The 5,067-nt window shown below is 43.3% G+C and overlaps 1 non-coding gene across 1 annotated transcript; it reads left to right on the plus strand.

Annotated features, from left to right (window-relative positions):
- The first annotated feature begins 673 nt into the window (after positions 1 to 673).
- On the plus strand, positions 674 to 780 carry LOC129630465 (U6 spliceosomal RNA). Its single transcript, XR_008703721.1, has one exon. It is a non-coding gene; the product is annotated as a U6 spliceosomal RNA (small nuclear RNA).
- Positions 781 to 5,067: the final 4,287 nt, after the last annotated feature.

The following is a 5,067-nucleotide window of genomic DNA, read 5'->3' on the forward strand; positions in this document are numbered from 1 at the left end:
GCCAGAGAAAAAATATTTTTGGCTTTGCAGGCATGAACAGTTCTTTAACATATCTAGAAGTCAGGTAAAAGAGCCTCACACTGGCCAACTATGGAACATTTTAGCCTAATAGATTATACCTCCTTGAATACAATTAATTCAAGCAAGAATAAATAATAAATGAAAAGAATAAATAATCAATGCTTAAATTGATGAATCACAGCTTTAAAAAAGTGGGTATTCATGTGATCTCAATGAATCTCCAATAAAATAGTTGTTAATTACAAAGGGAAAAGGGTAATTTTACAGTAGAGAAAATTGGCAGCCACATCCTTTTATCCAGCTAGTAAAGTTTCTTGTTATTGTTTAGTCAATATGTCATACCTAACTCTTTGAAAATACATGGACTATAGCCTGCCAGGATCCTCTGCCCAAGGAATTTCCCAGGCAATAATATTGGAGTGGATTGCCATTACTTTCCCCATGGTCGAACTTGAGTCTCCTGATTGGAAGGCGAATTCTTTACCACTGAGCAACCTGGGAAGCCCACCTGAAAAATTTACATATCAGTAATTGGACACATAAAAGTTGTATGGCACCTGATAAAATGCAATTTGAAAAGAATAAATATGCTAAAGTTGCTTCTGCCCCCAAAATGGATAATTTGAATTTATTCATAAAGAAGCATCAGACAGTGCTCGCTTTGGCAGCACATATACTAAAATTGGAACGATACAGAGAAGATTAGCATGGCCCCGGCGCAAGGATGACACGCAAATTCGTGAAGCGTTCCATATTAAAAAAAAAAAAAAAAAAAGAAGCATCAGACAACTCCAAACTGATAAACATTCTACAAATGTGCTTGAAAATTTTGTGTAAGGTTGGAATCATATTGAAATAAATAAGTAAAAATAAAACAGTCCATGAACCTGTTAGGTAGTTAGAATAGGAAAAAGGAGACCAGAATGGCAATGCCTAAAAGACAAAGAAGGGAAAAGCCTGCAAATATATAACAAATGAAGGTCTCAGGACCAGAGTGAGGACCTCAGGTAAAACAAACAGCCCTCCAGGTTAGCCTAATTTACATAGGCCAGGCTCAGGGGGAAAAAAAAAAAGTATAAAAACAGATCCCAAGTTGAGCTGGCGGCTTCTATTCTCTTTGCATCTTTTGGGTCAGTCCGCCATCATGCCTCAAGGATGTATTTTCCTTTGCTTTCTAAATAAAACTGAGATGTAACAGAGCTATAACACTGGTCCATCCAAGCAAATTACATGGGGCTGTAACACTGGTTCATCTGCGGAAATTATACAGGGCTGTAACACTGATCCATCCATCGCTTCAAATTTTTACACACTCCCCCAACATTTATGGTGCTGTGACTCGGATTTAACCTGGCTAAAACAACCTTGGCTCAGCCCCTGTGAGGTGGAGGCCAAACACAGCAGAAGCCTGATTCAGCAAAAGCTACCATGGTGGAAGCGGAATGCAAAGAAAAGCCAGCGCAGGGGAAGTGACAAGAAGCCCAGCATGCTGGAAACCAGGACAGCAAAACTAAACTAAGCAGAAAGCTCACGTGGCTCAGTCTCAGATTCCAGAAGACCTCCAGTTAAGGCAGGAGGTCCTTGCTCCTAAGGCTGGAAGGACATATGGCTAACAAAATCTTAATTCCTTTACAATCTCTCATTTGTTGTTTCCTCAAACCCCACCACGAACAGGCTAACAGCAAGTGAGTGTAATTGAGGGACTCTGCCAGGAGCTACTCCTCAGTGTGTCCCAAAAGCTCCACTATCTGCTGTGCCCTAATAGCTGTTGCCCAAGTGAGTAGTGGGGTTTTCTGTCCTTAATCTTCATTCCAAGGATCAGGCCAATGAAAACTGAGCACAGGCCAGGTATTTATAAGATTTTCTGGCAGATTATGAAGGGGATTTCTCAGCATGTTTTTCCCACTACTTTTTCCTCCTGTCCTTCAGCTCCTCTCTCCTGGACTTGAGTCTGGCCAAAACCCATGGAGCTGGCTTCAGAATCTCATGAACCTCAGGCTCTGATGTCTTATTTCCAAAATTCAATGAGAGACACAGCAATAGGTAAGAGGTGGATTTGTTTGGATTCAGAGAGAAGCACACTCCACAGGGTGTGGGCCATCACAGAGGAGAGTGCAGTGGTCATGGAATGTGGTATGGTTAGTTTTTTTCCAGCTGGGTGATTTCATATGCTAATGAGTGGGAACCACTCACTTCGTCTTTTGACAGTGTCTTGGAACTGTCCTGGCACCTCTGTGTGTGTTATTTAGCTTGCAGATTGAGAATCAAGGTTTAGTTGAATTTGACTTGTCACCTTGGACCCATCTGATTTTAATTGGTCTATGTTATGCCCTTGGGCTATGCCATTTTTTTCAAAAATTGTGCTCTGCCCCTTTCCCTCCTGTTTCATGCTTATTTCCTGAGCTGTCTGGGCCCACAATGTTGCCTCTACAATCTTCTGGAGGGACAACCAGAAAGTATCTGGCCCTTGGGAGAGAAACATTGTATAATATCCAATCCCTCTAGGTATTCAGGGCTTTATCTTCCATGTTTCTTACAACATGTGTGACAACAACATCTCTCAGTGAACCGATTAAGGCAGTGACAGGCACAAATGCCTAGAAGCCCATCTGTTGGCATCTCTTCAAGGGCAGTTGGGCCTCCAGGGATAAGTTTTCCGCTTTGGGAGTTAGCCCTGAAGGCTGTTTGGACCCAAATCCTTACCACCTTTTCCCTAAAGTTACAAACATACCCCCGGATCAAATCTCCACTCCACTTTTATGGAACATCTCGTCTGTTGCCTCTTATCAGTTTGTTCTTTAACCACTTACCAACTCCTACAACCAGGACCCTGCCCCCTTGTAGGCAACATTGCTCCACCCTGCTTATTGTTAAAATACTCTTAATGCCCTTAACAGGACCAGATAACCCACTCATTTGTCATTACTTCTGTTATTACCTAAAGTAGGTATATGACAATGAAATATTTACCATTGGAGACACCCTAACCTGCTCTTATTGAGGACTAGAGGAGGAAATCAGTGACTTATGGTCCCTCAGAGCAGTAAGAGGACAAGGCTTTTGGCTGCTTCACGGGTTCCCAGTCTCAGGACACAGGCTTGGATTGCTTTAAAGTGAATAATTGCTTTACATCATGATATCTATGCCCATCTGTGGTGAACAAACTGGCAGTGAGTTAAGATTACAACTCCTTAATCCTACCCAGCACTGGTCATGCTGGAGACCTTGGGGACACCCAACTCCAGTCCAGGGATCCCTGGAGGTCGACCTGCCTTGACATGCCTAGGGATCTGGTCCTTGAAAGTTTGTCATGCCTCAACCTGTTCGGGGATCCATCAGTCCAGGGGTCCCAGAAGGTAAACATGCTTCGACCTACCCAGGGACCCAATTCTCGGGAGACCGACCTGCCTCGACCTGCTCAGGGATTCTGTGTCCAGGAGGCCGTCATGCTTCAGCCTGCCTGGGGATCTGCACCCTTTCCCAGGGATGCCTTGCTCTCAGGTTGCAACAGTACTAGGTAGGATAAGCTTTGAAAAGACTCACCTTAACGAAGCCCATGCATGGAAATTGAAGGAAGCCTATTTGTTTCTCTTTTTCTCTCTCTCTCTCTTTTTTTTTCCCTCCCTGTCATCACTGTCTTTCAGATGGGAAATAACCAGTTCACTTCCCAACAGACACCCTTGAGATGCCTCCTTGATAACTGGAAGCTGTTTGATCCTCTAATCCTAGAGAAATCACTTAAAATACTTTTGTGCCACTTTGTGGCCATGGTATCCTCTAGGGGACAAGAAACACTGGCCTGAGGATGGAAGTTTAAATTACAATACCATCCCACAGCTAGAATTATTCTGCAAAAGACAAGGGAAATGGACAGAGATCCCCTATGTTCAAATTTTCTTCCAACTAAGAGATATGAAGGAACTCTGTCTTAAGTATGGTATTGTTGTATGCCCTAAAAGTGAACCTACTAGACAAATGGTGTTAAGCACAGACAACCAAGAGAAAGAACCCCCCTGTGAAGGCTCACCTCTCATAGCTTCCAAGTTGCTTGGTTCTCCTTCCTTGGATCCAAATGTGCCCCATATTTGGAGTACCCCCTCCACAAAAGCCAACTTGAGTGTGTCCCTTAGTTCAAACTGGAGGAGAATTTGGACCAACCTGGGTCAATAAGCCCTTCTCTCTCTTAGAGCTAAGACAGATCAAACAAGATCTGGAAAGCTATACAGATGACCCAGGCAAATGTATACATACATTCCAAAATATTACTTTGGTCTTTGACTTGACATGGAAGAACATCATGGTCATATTTAATCAAACTTTATCTTACCCTGAGCATGCTAGGGCCTTAAAGGAAGCCTGGAGGTATGCTACTAGGCTTCACATGTCAAATAATAAATAATACCCAGTAGGGGAAGCTGCAGTTCCCTCCTCAGATTATAATTGGAATTATAATGACCCTGAACACATCTGGGAAAGGGATCATTTTCTTATCTGTGTGAAGGCAGGACCGAAAGCAGCCCAGCAAAAAGTAATCAGCTATGCCTGGGTCTCAGCAATAACTCAGGAACCCGATGAGAACCCCATTGCCTTTCTGGAAAAGCTAAAAGAGGCCCTTGAAAAGTTTACCAATCTGGACTTAGACTCTTATGAGAGACAGGTGATTTTAAAGGACAAATTACTGTACCAATGTGCATCACACATCAGAATAAAGTTGAAACAGCTACAGCAGCAGGACACTGCTGCCTCTTTTGATGAGATGGTCCAGACAGCCACCAATACCTTTTATACCAGAGAACAGGAGAGAGAGGCCAAGGACCAGGGGAGGGAGAAAAGCAAAGATACAAGGCATACCCAGATGCTGAACATCCTCCAGGGAAGCTGTATGGCAAACCCTGAGTCCTTGAAGAAAAAGACGTGAGGCAAATGCCTAATCTGTAGACAGGTGGGACATTGGGCCAAAGAGTGTCCAAACCGTGACAAGTTTTCTAAAATGGCTTGCTACAAATGCCATCAACTAGGACATTGAGCATCACTCTACCCTCAGGA

This window comes from Bubalus kerabau, chromosome 16, assembly GCF_029407905.1.
Source record: "Bubalus kerabau isolate K-KA32 ecotype Philippines breed swamp buffalo chromosome 16, PCC_UOA_SB_1v2, whole genome shotgun sequence".
NCBI lineage: Eukaryota > Metazoa > Chordata > Mammalia > Artiodactyla > Bovidae > Bubalus > Bubalus kerabau.